Source organism: Crassostrea angulata, chromosome 8, assembly GCF_025612915.1.
Source record: "Crassostrea angulata isolate pt1a10 chromosome 8, ASM2561291v2, whole genome shotgun sequence".
Classification (NCBI taxonomy): domain Eukaryota; kingdom Metazoa; phylum Mollusca; class Bivalvia; order Ostreida; family Ostreidae; genus Magallana; species Magallana angulata.
Window position 1 is genome coordinate 4,974,396 of NC_069118.1, and position 17,529 is coordinate 4,991,924.

General features: G+C 33.4%; 1 pseudogene; it reads right to left on the reverse strand.

Moving 5' to 3' along the window:
* Window positions 1-6,996: 6,996 nt before the first annotated feature.
* LOC128159193 (glyoxylate/hydroxypyruvate reductase A-like) lies at window positions 6,997-9,494 on the reverse strand (annotated as a pseudogene).
* Window positions 9,495-17,529: the final 8,035 nt, after the last annotated feature.

Here is a 17,529-nt window from a genome sequence, read left to right on the forward strand (position 1 = left end):
TAAATGAATAGTTGAAATTTAATTTGATTAAATTTATTTTTAAAGAAGAAAGAAATAATTCTAATTAAGAAAAAAAGGTTTTAATTGTACATGTTTTATTAAAAAAGGTTTTTTAAAATTCATTTTTGAATTGTTTATATTACTAAAGATAACAGCACAATTTCATAACATTTTTAAGAGTGTTGTTATTAAGAGTTTTTAATCATTTAAACAATCATTTAAACTCCAATTAGTTTGCACTTCAATAAGAAATGTGTCAATTTTAACAACACACTATGCCCCCAGGATAATCTAAGTATCAAAACAATCTATTGTTATAAGAAGTGCTAAATACCCCAATCCCCCTCCCTTCGCTATGTCACAATAGAATAGGAGACAGACATGCACCTTTAAAAGCAAAATGAATGCACTGTCCATCCATTATGAAAATCAATATCACTTCCAATATTATAACCCATTTGAAAATAATCTTACTTATTTTCTCTCTCTGTCTCTTTGTCTCTCTCTCTCTCTCTTGTATATTAATTACACTGTACATTAGTTTGGACTGATAGAAAATACAAGATTTATGTATTTAATCTATTATTGCACTTAATATATCATAAGATAAAGATCGTCAAACAGTATTTTCCAGCCCAAGCTTTGACTGCTCCTGCAAAACATTTATTTAGTATAGCCCGGAAGATGGATGCATTTAAAAGATTAACCCTTTGAAACTTCGATCATAAGTGCAACAGCAATCTTTTGTCTTAAAGTGTCCTTCGTAAAAAGAAATACTATTAAAATATATTAAGAAATATAACTGGGGAAAATCATCTGTTTATAAATTAATAAAATTAAGTGTCCAAAATTATAAAGATTTGTTTAATCTGGGGATATATCTATATTTAGCTTTTAAAAACCGCAACATTATTTCATAAATTGTTTTTTGTTACGCATGTTATCCTGTGTCTCTATTTCATATCTGATATTGTATCATGCCAAATGTCTATATAAATGTAATTTTAGTTATGTAATATGTTGTTCATATTGCCACAATATGATTATATATTGAGCAAATAAAGAATGACTCTTGTTTATTCATTGAATTTGTACCTGATACTGAGTATGAAGCTGTAGATATGTTAAAGAGTGTTCTATATTTGAGACATTTGCAAAAACTCTTTATTAGCTTTACTTTAAAAAAAAAAAGTAATGGTAATGGTAATGCATTACTTTACTCATGCAATGGTAATGTAATGCATTACTTCAAGAAAATCAAGTAATGGTAATGGTAATTTAATGCCCAAATTCATGAAGTAATGGTAATGTAATGCATTACTTTACAATGTAATTCGCCCCAAGCCTGATATATATATATATATATATATATATATATATATATATATATATATATATATATATATATATATATATATATATATATATATATCATCAATAGTCAAGATTTAGATTCATTATTGTAAAATAATAGGAAATAAAACGCAAAATAAACTATTTTAAAGATATTCTTATAAAATTTGTGGATATATTTCAATCACTTTATGAAACAATTAAGTATAAAATATCCAAAGGAAATGTCGTCTCGTCTCTCTGCCATGCACAAGTAGAATTAAAAAGAATAGGCCTCAAAATCGCCTACCCAAAACTGATGGGAGCGTGAAGGGTATATACTGTCTTTTTGTCTTTTCTAACAGATGACACAATCATAAAGAGCCGGACACCAGAAACCAGTGAGGCTTTGATAATTGTGTTACCTGCGTTCGTGTGTCACGTTATACATGCATCAGAGGATGAAAAACTTACCAAAATATCAGACGGATAAGAGAAAATGGAGAATGAAAGTAAGAAGAAAGACTCCATTATCTCCGATCTTTTAGAAAAAGACAAAATACTGTCCGTCTGGAGCTGAAATTATTTCATAAGTTAATAATATAATTAAGAATGGCTATTTAATTGTACGGGCCATGTTTTCACGAAGATTTGAATGTGCAATGCTTTCAAAATGGCATCTTCGCTAGCCAAGGACGACCCACGAAGATTTTCTAGCCACAGTGTATCTGTATGATCTATATTCATGAAAAGAGAAACACCGTTTATCGTCTCCTTTGGCTAGCGAAGACGGTAAACTTCACCCGGAATTCTTATAAGACGTCCTTTGCTAAATGATACATGTAGTTTGCAATGTTTGATTTGTGGGAAAATATGGTTTAAGAACGATGCAGATATGTAAGTTAGGCAAGTAAGTTAGGGTGTAAAAAAACCCCACACAATCCTAGTATATACTTGTACTGTGGAATCATTTGAATTTCCGGTGGCAAATTTTTGTGGATTATGAGTTTATTGCTTATTGATGGAGATGTGATTTCGTGCATGGGTCGCTTTTCATTTTCAGTATGATAATAACTCTTCTTAAATTTGTTTTCATCGAAGATGTAAATTTGTGGGGAGTGCTACCCAGGAATGTCACGAAAATTGAGACACACGAATTCTAATGATTCTACAGTACTTTACGTTGTCCCATAGGTCCCAAATAGCGGCTGTCACATGATTAACTCCGTTGGTAAAGGCCAACCAAAGGCCGTCTGAGTAGTGGAACTATTTGATGCCGCTAATGCTTACGAACATTATCGATGATATATATACCGCCCGCTCATCGGTATATACGTATTTCACTGGAATCTTTTGACGTGTGATGCCGCTGAGATGGACACCAATTTGGACTCCTCTCATGGACCGCTGGATTATGGTTTCATTAGTCATGTGGATAGTTTCTTAAGTGGTGGTAATTCGGTCATTGCAAGACTTGTTGCCGGAAATAATGTATGGGTTAAAAAACAGACCAGTATGGATATTCCCTTCACGAAAGATTTTCTACGTTTTCGAAATATTTTTTCACCGAAACTAGTTAATACAATATCATACTGATTCATTAAAAAATGATTGATATAAACATATCGCTGTTTTAAACGTTTATAGGAGGATTCTGTTACTAGAGAAGTGCAATTCTCACAAAGCGCAAATGATGATAAGCAATTGTATCGATCATATGAATTAGTGACAAATTGATAGACAAATGAAATATAGTATTCCTCATAAACTTTTTTTACTTTGGTTTTGAACGTTAGGTAAAAGTTATTGACGAAACGCGAGTTTTTTGAATGTTGATAACTAAATTTAACAACATATAAAATGAAAAATCAAATGTTAATTTACCCCATAAGTCATGTCAAGTAAATTTAATGTTAAGTTATTTATAGAACGATGGATATCAATCACTCAAAAGGCTAATAATTCGTAATTATTATTACAAAGTAATATACACAACCTCAGATACTCTTGAAAGTGGTTGATTGATATGCGTAAATACTAACCACATTTTCACACTCATACTAATAATATTTTTTGAAAGATTTGGTCTCATGACTGCAACGGCGTGTGCATACAAATTGAATAATGCGTGCTAACACGCTATGAAAACATTAACGTAATGCAGTTAAGAGACCACATCTTTCAAAATATAATGATTCAATGCTTATATTTACATTTTTTTAAACTTTATTATTCCTCTTCAGCAATTAAGATTTATCTTTTAAAATCTCTGCCTTATTCTATGAGTAATGTGCAATTAACAGAAGAGCCATTTGAACAGTCGAATTATGCTAACAGAAATAGTGCACAACGCTCTTAATTCTAAGTACACAATTTTATTTTTTAATGTGTTATTCAATATAACCTTTGGTATAATAATAAAATCAAGACGAGAGTCAGTCATGTTCTTCGAGGAATACTGAAGGAAGAATGTATTCATGTGCACCAGATCTAGATTTGGTGATTGGGTCTTCTTTGTTATGCGTAAATATCACTCAATTCAATCAATGCAATTTATTAATGGGAAGAAAATACATTATAATATATAAGGAACAAGGAATCATTCTTTGAGTATTATGAGGTGATAATTTTGGTCGGGGCGTGATCAAATCTAATAAAGCCCGAAGGGCTTTATGATAGATTTGATCACGCCCCGAACGAAATTATCACCTCATAATATTCAAAGAATGATTCCTTATTACTTATATTTATATTATTTTAAACCATCGTACGATTAAATATGAAAAAGCAAACCCCGCTGGTGCCTCAATTTGGCTTCATGAGTTATTTAGTACAAAATCGATATGTAGTGTTATCACAGGCATAGACACTGGAAAATGTAAATATAAAACATTAAATCAACAAATATTTTCTTTCCAATCCCCAAATATTTCTGATATATTTTTTTATTTATTCCTCATGTAGCCTAATGGTCACTGAATTGATGTGATTTTATTATTTTAAACATGTATTTAATTATATTTTTTATTTTCTTAATTAATCATTGTGTGCCGAATTTTACTGGGAATGAAACAACACGTTACATATATAACATGTAAATAGTCCACATGGTCCTAATAAAAAATACAAAGTGAATACACAGCAGTCTTGCAAATAGCTAATGATAGTGAATACACGGCGGTCGTGCAAATTGGTGATGAGCAATTTACATGCCCGCAGTCATTATAGCATATACAGTGAGACCACATGGGCTTATCATGAAGTTTATCAACTTTTTTTACCTCTATAAAATAGTATTTTTATTATATAACGTTAGAGGTGGTAGTCTGGTTAGTGGTAGATATAAAAAGTTGAAAAACTTCGTGACGAGCCCCTGTCAGTGAACGCGTGCATGAACATGGTGAAAGTATTAAATAAGACCGTTTTTTTTTTCAAAGTAAATTCAACTCTATTCGATGGAAACAATTCTCTAATGAAGCAAAAATCAAGATCAAATTTACATCTGTTTCTTCTAGAAGTGTCTTGACGATCTTCCGCAGAGCTGCTCGAAATCACTGTTTGCCTCACGATCCTCTCTCTAAACCGCGCCCGGTCTCCAATTGTTTGAAGACCAAGGGTTTTCAATTCACTGTCTGTCAGAAATTTGCATGTTTCTAAATTATCAATTTTTTGTTTGCTAAACTGTTCGTACAAAGAAACCATACCAATGTCACAAAGTATTTCTTGAACGACGTTAGCGTTCCTCCTCTCGCTTTCACCCGCCATTTTTACTTTTTACAGAGAACGCGGGTCACCGGAAGTACGTAATAAATAAAACTTGTATTTAAAGTTCCTCTTGAAGTTATATTTAGAGTTTAATTTCAAACTACTTTTTATTTATCATTTTTTAAAAATAAAATGTAGATTTTATAATTCGCATTTCTTTTATATTGATCACTTTTAGCATACAAGTACTTATTATAAAAGCCCGAGGACATCCGCGTTCACATAACGTAATAAAGTTTTGACATAATGTAAAGGGGCGCATCCACAAAAGGAAAAGTGTGTATTGACAGAATATGATATATCTGGATCATATAATGAATAAGTGATAGAACGTAAACTACAATCCGCCCCATGTAATATTAGTATAGACATAATTTCATAATATTTTGAACTCAGAAAAGAATAATTTTGCACCCCGTAAATAAATGTTGACCCATTGTAAGGATAAATTTCCATCATGGCATAAAAAGTTGACAACATATAAAGATATGTTGACTTCACCTAATGGGTTTCTGACATCACATTATAATGATTAGACAGCATGTAATAACAAATTGACATATTATAGCTGTAGTTTAATGCAATAGGGCAAAGATAGCATTTCATATAATGAAACAATGACATAACGGAAGGTAATATTTGCCCCATGTCATATAGTGTAGACATAATGTCATCATATTTTGACAACAAATAAGATTAAATTTACAGCCCGTTATTAAATGTTAACACAGCGTAAATTAATTTATCATAAGTACTAGAACACATGTTATATGTTTTGGTTTTATATATTCAAACCTGTAGCCATTGGCTACTATTTATAGCATATAACCTGTAGAACAGGTATTCAAGTTAAGCACGATGTTCACTCATTCGAAGGCTTTTCTTTGCCGCATTTGCACAATCCCCACCCACCCACCCACTTATTTAGTGACATTTGAAAATCAAGGACTGTGCACTATGTAAAATGTTTTATTTCAGAAAGAAGTTTGAAAAATCTTTATATGTATTTGTAAATCTAAATAAATGCAGCAAAATAAGCGCTTCCTTCACTAATCATGTGTTTTGTTATTATTGTAAATAATTTATGTTCGGTTGAGTGGAACGAATAAGAACATAAGGATAATTTCCCATCAAGGCGTAAAAAGTTGACATCGTGTAAAGATATGTTGACTTTACCTAATAGGTTTTTGACATCACATTATAATGATTTGACCAAACGTAAAGATGTATAAACACCACGTAATGGTATATTAGACAGCATGTAATACCAAATTGACATATTATAGCTGTAGTTTAATGCAATAGGGCAAAGATAGCATTTCATGTAATGAAAAAATGACATAACGGAAGGTAATATTTGCCCCATGTCATATAGTGTAGACATAATGTCATCATATTTTGACATCAAATAAGAATAAATTTACACCTCGTTATTAAATGTTGACACATTGTAAGGATAATTTCACATCACGGCGTAAAAAGTTGACATCGTGTAAAGATATGTTGACATCTCCTAATGGTTCTTTGACATCATATAATAATGATTTGACCAAACGTAAAGATATATTACCACCATGTAATGGTATTTGACATCGTGTAATAACAAATTGACATAATAGAACTATAGTTTAATGCTATAAGGCAGCCATGGCGTTCCATATTTGATGCCTATTTACCATGGCAGATGATAAGGTGGGATAGAATATGATTGTATTTCGTTTTAATATTATAAAGAAAATATTCACAAAGGTAAAATGAATTTATACAATTTTTAGCAATGGTATGATTAAACATCAAAATAGTCATTGATGACATGTAATGAACTATGCTTGTAGATTACAAATCGATTCCGTGTGTTGGTACAAATATGTATGAAATATAGGCATAAAAAGCTTGTACTTATATGTGAGGCGTAATGATGACATCTGGGTGTGTCCACAGCGGACTGTCCGCGGGCAGTGGTTCCCTGTCTATGGCATCCAAAATGGCACCACCTATCCAACCCATGCTGTTAAGTGTAACATATAATGCATGGTTATATTTACATCAGGTAATTATGATAGTTACTTACTGTGAGAACAATATTAAATGTTTTAGAAGAACACTTTAACAATTGTGATATTTTGATTGTTTTGAGCTAAAAAAAACATGATATGAATAGGCACATATCATGCTTGAATACAATGAATTTAGTCAGGTTCGGTTATATTTACAGCCCGATTAATCTAATAATTTTTACCTGAAAAAATGACTATTATTAGTTTATTTATGTATGCAGGGTCAACTGTAATAGCATGTATGAACTATCAATTATGAATAAAGAAAACTTACTTCAAAGCCTTCAACACAGAAGCTTCGTCAATAACTTCCCCTCGACCTACATTAATGAAGATAGTGTTCTGTAAATAAGAAGAAAATCAATTAAAAATCAATAACTACATAATATCTCAACGGTTTTTTGCGGACAATTGGGGTGTAGACCAATGAACCCACGATTTTATCTTTCTCAAGTCAAATTCTTGTTTGTACATGTAGCAACCAAAACAATGCTCTCATTGAAATGTTATGTAAACAAGCTTGAAACCTAAACTGCAAGTATCAAAATTTTTGATTTTCAATAATACAAAGCAAAATGCCGACTGCATATTTTGATGCTGCAAATATTGTTGTCTGAAATGCCATGTCCAGCTTTGGGGTCTGGTCTTATTGAAACTCATGTAAAAAGCATTCAACACATGTATTGTTTTAAAGACCTTCTCTTGATCTATGGTAATTTGGACACGGAACAGCGTCATAGCAAAACAGAAAACAAAACAAAACAATTAATAATAATGATAATAAAATCGTTCCTACAAATCGGGAAAATCATCACGCAAAAGGCCGAGCGATGTTCCGATTGTGATAATTTAATGCAAAAATGAGTTATTATTTTTTTTTCAACATTTTAACCAACTTGCACAGTATGGCACAGTTTTTGAAGCTACTTAATGAAAATTTGATAAACTATATTAACCTTTTCTTGACACGCTATTTAATACATCTCCAGATAACATCCCTTTGGTTTCCGCCGTACTTGGTAGAACACTGCAGACATAGTCACATCAGGCGAGCAATTGGCTCTGTCTGCATATATCAAAATAGCTCACTGATATTTAATGTAAGTAATGAAACACTTGATGGACAATTTATAATGAAAACTATTGAAATCTTCCAGGAAAAGTCATTTTTTAAATCACTACGCGCTTGCTCGTAATTAACTGTTATTGTTATAGACAAAACGTAAAAAATATTTCTTACTAAAAAACATCGAAGTCAGATATGGTAAATTCGATTTTTGTTCTGGTAATTCCTTTGACTGTCATCCCAAAAGCCTTGCAAACAGCAGCAACTACACAAATCAAAATGAAAAAAAATATCGGCATAGTTCATATCATGTAAAACTGTCAACCAAGTTATAACCTAAGTTCTTTAAAACAGAAGTTGCTCCTACGTGTTTAAATAATCATATGCGCCGACTTATAATTGAAATTAAAGAAACCCTTAAATTACTGTAAATTAACACCATATTTTCATTCCAATACATACTGAATCATACTCTTTATGCCAATAGCACCAGTTCCCAGAATTCCAATTGTCAATGTAGTTAAAGACCGTTTCTGGATAAATTTGAATCTGAAATTGATCCAGGGTTAAACGTTATAAAGACTGTCTTCTTCAAATACCCAATCCCATTTTCTTTATACACCACAAAGGTTAATAAAGAGATAAACGAAATAGTTTATACCTGCTCCAGGTTTTCTGTCTTTGGTACTTTGCCATCTGAGAGAAATAGTGTTCCCGGGAAATAATCTGGCCCATCACGTACTCGGCCATGAACTCCCCAAACCCTTCGCCCATACGTGTTAGAACCAAGTGGTCTGGTTGCTACAATTTGTGAATAGTCAACAATTGCAAATGTATAATGCACTGTATGTTTTTTTTTTGTTTCTTAAAAGTCTATAGTTATCTATTTATAATTATTTCAATGAAATGAAATTTTCTGAAACATTTATTGTTCTGCTTTAAAGTCTATAGTTATCTATCCATAATTATTTCAATTCACTTAAATTTACTGAAACATTTTTTGTTGTGCTTAAACATTTTGTATACCAAATCTTTAATTACTATAATATTTATTTAATAATAATAATTGCAAGCTTTTATATAGCGCTTTTTTAAATTGCCGAAGCAATTCTCAAAGCGCTTTACAAATATTACCCCAGCAGACCTTAAAGCATTCCAGAGCCTTCTCAGTGCAGCAGCCGTTAAGGCGCTCAGACACTCACATTCTGACAATATCTTTCACTGTCTATAGCAAGGTACCCATATTTACACTTGGGTGGAGTGAGGAAATACATGTAAAGTGTCTTTCCCAAGGACACAACGTCAACCTGTCGCGGCCAGGATATGTTTCAAGGTTCGCAAGGCTGTCGATGTTTTGAAAAGTTCTCGTTGCTTTGCTGTGCAGAGAATACCCTTTTTAGGTCACCTGAGTCGCTCAGATGACCTATTGGAATTGGTATTCGTCCGTCGTCGTGCGTTGTGCGTTAACAGTTTTACATTTTTCACTTCTTCTTGAAAACTACAAAGCTAATTGTTACCCTTTTTATTGTGAAGGCAGGCATCTCTACGGTAAGAAAAATCTATAGTGTTAAATTAATGCCCCGGGGGTCACAGACGGGGCAAAATATGAAAAAAGGCCTAATTTTCAAAAATCTCCTTCCTCACACGTGAGGAAAAAACTGAGTGCATGGTTATGATGTTCATAAGACCCTCTACCAAAATTGTGAAATTCATGACTCCTGAGGCAGTGCTTAGGGCCTAAGGGCGGGGCCAATTTAACCATATAGTGAAAATGTATTAAATCTAAGAAAATCTTCTTTACGCCCACACATGTGGGAAAAAACTAAATGCATGGTTATGATGTCCACAAACTCCTCCACCTAAATTTGGAAATTCATGCCCCCTGGGTCAGGGGTTCAGGTCGTAGGGGGGGGGGCAATATGGCCATAAACTGTTAATGCACTTAATGTTTAAAAATCTTCTTCTCTACAGTAATGAAGATGTCCATCAAAGTTATCGATATGATATTGTGAAAGCATTTAAAAAGAGTTCAGGGAAGAGGATTATAACAGTCAATGGAGTTGACTTCCCTTGTTTCATCCTCATAGAGTTATCTTCCATCGCTTGTTCATATTTAGTAATGAATCATTAAATATGATGTAATTTGGAAGTTGTACGATCAAAATAGTGATGCAAGCATTTTTATCATTTGAAACAAAACAGTTTTTTGAAATAAACAAGTATGCCTTTAAAAGGAAAGTAATAAGAAGTGTACTATGCTCCTTGTTTTAGTTTATCTATGAAAACATATAAACATAAAATCTAAATAGAAAGTTAACATACCTGAAGAAAATTATTTGTATAGAAACTGTACACTTTTTTCAGTAGTAGGTCACACACTCTGTTACGAGGTCTAGTGTTAATCGAAAGGATTACGGTTCCTTTCCAAAAGATTTCAGGCAGGGAGGTGGATGTCATTACAATGTTATAATTTTCTACTCCATAATGAAACTCAATTAAATGCATTTATGAAACTCCTCCACATTTTTAATTTGTGAATGGACTATTGTACTCAGGAGACCGTTAAGGCCTGTCAATTTGACAGTTATTGCATTGTTGTGCTTATTATATATGTGTGTATCTATGCAATGTGTATCGTTCCAATCCTCTCAAATTGTCGTTTAACTGTATTCCACCTGTATCTCAAGCGACTGTGTAGTGCGCGGCCAGCGCGCTAGGTTCCGTTCGTCATCGAACGCAAGATTTTTGTCTTGCCTAGATGGCCAAGTGGGTGGCGCGGTGGCTGCTTACTGCTAGAAGAATGGGTTCCAGAGGTCGTGAGTTCAAGCCTCGGTCGGGGCGGAGGTGGAGCTCCAACAAAAGTGAATTTCCCTGTGCTATATATATATATATATATATATATATATATATATATATATATATATATATATATATATATATATCGGTAAAAAAAACACGAAGCGTTTGTGTTGCATATTTTAAATTAAGTATGTTTTGTTTACCAGAGAGCCTAGGACAATGTGAAACTTCGTCCGGTTTATAGACTTAAAAATGTTTGTACATTACTTTTTCAATGTTTTAATATAGGTTGAAGGTTAAAGGTTGTCACTAACTTCCTGGAATCGGACAGTTGATGACGGTCAGACCTGGTATCCGGTCCTGTATCAACTTGGGTAATCTTGATAATGGCAACACGGTTATCACAGTGTGGTTCTGCCGTGGATGTAGAACTTCTCCGCACATTGCTTCACACACCATGGAGGGCAGATAAAGCTACACTTGTGATTTTAGAACGGAAGAACGTACTGTTATCTTGCTTAAAACTCGCTCTTCAATATTCTGATACCCGTTTATTGCCCATGTTGAAAATTCTGAGTCATGATCTGAACTTGCTAGTTGTTCTAGACAACACACATAATAACTTTGAAAGATATGTTTAGCAATTTTTCATAAACAAAAGTGTTTATAGTTTGAAATGTTTAAGAGGTTTTTGCAATTAATTGTGAAAAACCCCAAAATTCATTTGCACGATAATAATGTAGTTTTGTTGGTGGTTCATGTGGGTTCTAAAGGTAGCATAATTCAACAAAAAAATCACGTAAACCGCGTTAGCACGTTAGAAGTGTCAGATCTTATGAGATCAGCTATACATCTTAATAAGAAATTTGTTTTGCTCCTGCAATTTTTTCTTAGGGTGGGTGGGTGAAAAGAGATAATGTGTAAATCGTGTTACTTTCATCAATTTCAAGTGTACTTCTTGATAAGTATGTAATTGTTTGTTAAATTTCATTAAAATATGGCGGAAATAATAATCTTTGACAGACTCCATTAATGATAAAATTACAAAATAATATCATAATTAGTTAAGATTTCGATTCATTATTGTTTAATGATAGGAAATAAAAAAGCAAAATAAGCCTTTTAAAAGATATCATTATCTGATACATTTATGCATAAAATATCAAAAAGATATAACATCTCGTCTCTCTGCAACGCACTAGTAAAATTGAAACAAAATAGGCCGCAAAATCATGTTCCCAGTACTAATAAGAGCGTGCAGCGTATATAATATCTTATCTAACAGCTCAGGTGACACAATCATGAAGCGCCGGGCACTAGAAATGAGTAGTGCACTACATGTAATTGTTGTGTTATTTGCGGTCGCATGTAACGTTACACAGGCATCAGAGGATGAAAAACTTACCAAAATATTAGACCGATTAGAGAAACTTGAAACTGAAATTAGGAAGAAAGACTCTATAATCTTCGATATTTTAGAAAAAACAAAATACTGTCCTTCTTGAGCTGACACCGACCACCAAACATTATTGCGTAAGTAAGAAAATATAATTAAAACTGGTTGTTTAATAATACTGTTCATGTATTCACGAAGATAACTAAATACATGAATGTGCAAGGCTTGCAAAATCGCATCCTTGCTAGCAAAGGGTGACGATCCAAGGGGATTTCTATCGTCCGTGCATCTCTATTCATGAATAGAAAAACACCGTTGATCGTCCCCCTTGGCTAGAGAAGATGGTCAAGTGCTATGATCATTCTGATAGTTTGCAATATGTGATTTGTAGTAAAAGTAGTGAAAGAACAATGCGGATATGTAAGTTACGTAAGGGTGTAAAAATAAAGCACACGAACACACCTATATACATGTACTGTGGACTCGTTTCAATTTACGGTGGCAAATTTTCGTGGATTATGGGTTTTTGGTTGTTATTCGTGGGAATGAAATTTCTTGGATATGTTGCTTTTCAATTTCATAAGAATACTAACTCTTCGTAAATTTGTTTTTGTCGAGGTTGTAAATTAATGGGGGAGGACTCCCCACAAATACCTCGAACATTGAGTCCCACGAATTCTAATGATTCAACAGTACTTTATTTTGTTATAGGTGGCAGAAAGCTATTGTTGAGCTCGGCTGCATCTGGGCAACTTCCAGTATTTCACGCACGACTGTCACATGATTTACACTCCGTTGGTAAAGGTCAACCAATCGTCTTTAATTTCGAACTAGTGGATACAGCTAATGCTTACGAACATACCGATGGGATATTTACTGTCCCACTCACAGGGATATACGTATTTCACTGGAACCTATTGACTTGGGGTGCCTCTGGGATGGACACCGTTTTAGAATCCTCTCACGGAACATTGGGGTTTGGATATCTTATCCATGCGGTTAATGGTGGCAATTTGGTCATTGCAAGACTTGCGTCCGGGACTCATGTGTGGGTTAAAAAAGCAGACAATTATGGAAATTCCCTTCACAAAAGATTTTCTATATTTTCTGACCGAAACTGTTTAATACAATGTTAAACTGAAATTCATTAAATCGTGAATGATATACACACATTGCTACTAGAGAAGTACAATTTTAACACAGCGCAATAGATGAAAAACTACTGTACTTTTTAGGTACCTAAATTCTTGTATCGATAAAATTATTTAGTGACAAATTGGTTGATGTTTTCTTAGATAAAATTACCACTATTTGAGACCATCTCTCTGTCTTAAATACAAAGACCCATGTGGATGTATTAAGAGCAGACACCAAATTTAAAGGTAAACCTCTCTATTGCTTTAAATCAGCATCAGAAACAGATGTTTGGAAGATCATTATGGTTTATCACCAAAATCGTGCGAATTAGACCCGATTCCAACATCTGTTTTGAAGTCCTGTGTTGATACCATTCTCCCAACAATCACAACCATCATAAACAAATCTATCTTAGAATCAACTGTCCCGACATCACTGAAAAACGCCGTTGTTCGTCCTCTTCTGAAAAAGCAGGGATTAGACAAGGAGGTGTTAAAGAACTACCGTCCAGTCTCCAACCTTTCATTTATTTCTAAAGTCCTTGAACATGTTATCAATTCTAAGCTAGAAGATCATTTACAATCAAACAATCTGCATGATAGACAACAATCAGCATACCGTGCTTATCATTCTACGGAGACAGCACTCTTGAGAGTCCATCATGACATAACATCTGCTGTAGACAAAGGAATGTGTGTTGTTCTGTTGACGCTGGACGTATCTGCAGCATTTGATGTGATAGACCACACTATTCTTATGAATCGCCTAGAATTTTCTTTTGGAATAACGAGTGCTGCCTTGTCATGGATACAGTCATACCTCAGTGATCGACAGCAAAGTATTGCTGTAGGCCAGTCTAAGTATAGAGACTTTCTATTGAATTTTGGTGTTCCACAAGGTTCGGTCCTTGGACCAAAGCTTTACAGCCTATTTGCTAAACCTATATGTGATATTTGCCGTAAACACAACATGAATTTTCAGTGCTATGCTGACGATACTCAATTGTATATGGCAATTACACCTACTAGCAAATTGATAGATATAGCATCTCGTCTGCAGACTTGCCTGTCTGATATTGGTTCTTTGATGCGTTCCAACTATTTGAAGATTAATCAAGAGAAAAACAGAGCTAATTGTCCAAAACACAAAATTAATTATTTCAAAGAACTCACCATCAATTTTGACGGCAACAAAATTAGCGTCTCATCAATTGTAAAAAATTTAGGTGTCAATTTTGATTCGTTACTGAACATGGATCACCAGGTTCGAAACATCACAAAATCATGTTACAACCAACTACGGAACATTGGTCGCATTCGACCCTTAACATCAGAAAGCGCTAGTAAAACCCTTGTATGCTCACGTGTATGCTCGCGTACTAGGAAATATGACCACATAACACCAGTGCTGGTTAAGTTACACTGGCTTCCAATCGAGCAGCGAATTCAATACAAGCTGTTCCTACAGGCTTTCAAAGCCTTACACGGAACTTCGCCATTTTATATACAAGAACTGGTCCAGGTCTACAAGCCAAATAGGTCTCTGCGCTCAGAGAGCTCTATGCACCTTGTTCAGTCGCGTGCGCAGACTAGGTCGTATTGGGACAGGCGGTTCGACGTGGCCAGTTCTACATTGTGGAACAACTTTCCCCGAAATCTTAGATTAGAGGGAAATTTTATTCGTTTTAAAAAATTATTGAAAACCTATCTTTTCAGAAAGGCTTATCTAGACTATTCTTAAGTATTTACGCTTTTCAAACTTTATTTTATTGAGTACAGAGACAGCACAGCATTGATTTTAACATGTAAACACAATTTAGTGTTATTAAGGTCTTCCGTTTCCAACGGAAGACCTTATAGTTTTCGTACTGTTTCTTATTATTATTATTTTTTTCCCAAAATTTTGTGCACGCGATATCTCGAAAACTATTCGGCCGATTTCGACCATTTTTTCACAGATGATTGCCAGTGGTCATAATTCTAGAAGTTTTTTGAAATTTTGAAATCGGCACTTCCGGTTCCGATTTACGGCCGATTTTGTCAGTTTTTACGACCCATTTTGTGCAGACATAAACTCAGAGACTATCAGAGATAGGAATATGAAATTTTCAGGATAGGTAGACCATAAATTAAAGTTGTGCACAATGTAGTTTTTTAGCGCCAGTGGCGCCATTTCTATGAGCTCGCCTAGGCTCGAAAATTGGGTACGAATTTCGAATCAAAATTTTCATACGTTTTGATCTGTATCTTTTTATGAGTTGATATTTTGTTAAAACATATATAACAAAAGTGGTAGATAATCAAAAGTCCTTTCCAACAAAATCAAGAAATAGGGGCTGGCCCCTTAAATTAGGGGCCAAGACACTCATAAACTCTATAACTTCAAAACGATAAAGATTTTGTAATGCATTACAGAAGCAAAGTTGTTGACCGTAACAATATCTATCAGGCAAGATCGTTGCTACGCCCATTTATTACGTAATTAGAGATTTTTAGGGGCCAAAGTACTAAAACTTTGATACAATTTATCTAGAAAAATAGACATATTTTGTTAAGAATTGTTGAAGAGAAAATGCTTGCATTGATGACTTTAATCGATTCCATTAATCAAAACACCAATGGCTGTCCCCATTAAGGATCTAGAGGGCTGGCCCCTAAAATATTCAATCATTTGTATCTAAAAAATGAACAGCAATTCTAGATAAGTGTAAGAACAAAAAATGTTAGTATTCGTGAAACCGTTCAAATGAACTCAAGAAAATAAGACTGGCCCCTTAAATTAGGGGCCAAGATACTCGTAAAGTCTATTACAAATAACTTAAAAACGATAAAGATTTTGTAATGCATTATAGAAACAAAGTTGTTGGTCGTAACAATATCACTTTGTAAAACGAATTTCTAAACCAATAAATAACGTAATTAGGGATTTTAGGGGACTAAAATCTTAAACCTTAAATGTGCTGTATGTGAAAAAGCAAAACTCTGTTAAGCATTTCAAGGGATATTGACAATCGTATGCATTATCTGAAAGGGAGTGGTTGAGGGGGAAATTTGAAATTTCATTTATATTTAAATCGTATCGTTTAAAATTGAACGGAAGACCTACTCGTTACTCGTAACGAGATCGTATCTAGTTTAGGTATGTATTCTTTTTTTTTTTTTACCACATTTCATTTTAATTAAATTTGGTGTATTTAGGTATATTATTGATGTTCTTAGCTTTTTATACCAATAGCTTTTTGGATGTACAGCGCTATAGAGTAAATTAATATAAATTATATATGGCGCTTTATAGATTTTGTATGATAATGATATTAATAATAATAATAATAGACAAATGAAAAATAGTGCTAATTCACCAGTTTCACTTTGTTAACGCTAGGTAAACGTCAATAACACTATGCAAATTTTTCTATTGATAATGATCAAATTAGATTTAGTTACAGCTGTTGTTTGACTATCATTTGTTTTGAAACAGAAAAGAACAATTTTCGATATTTAAGGTTTTTGAAATTCATTTAAACTGGAATGTTTGTAGAAACATCTCTGACCTGCGAAACTTTGCTTTACAGAATTCTTAATTATAATCAATTAGTATACTATGTTGAGTTTTTTAATGAAGCAGTTGAAAACATCATTGTATCACACTATGAAACTGCCTTGTCTTAATCTTAGTACACGAGTTAGAAATCGATTTGAATATTTATAAAAAAAATAATAAATTAAAAAGTTTAGAAGTTTAATATTCGCATACTTTCTGATGTCTCAAATTTATAAATTATTCCCCCTTATGTTTGACTGGTACATGAATCAACATTCAAATACTATATCTTGATGACAGGAACAGTTTACAGGAACAGGGAATTCTAGTCAACTTCAAATTTGTCTCATTGGATTAATAATTCGGTATGTCTTTGGGACAAAACGGCATAAAACAAAATACAACAATTAAACAGAAGTAAAAAGTTTATTGGAGAT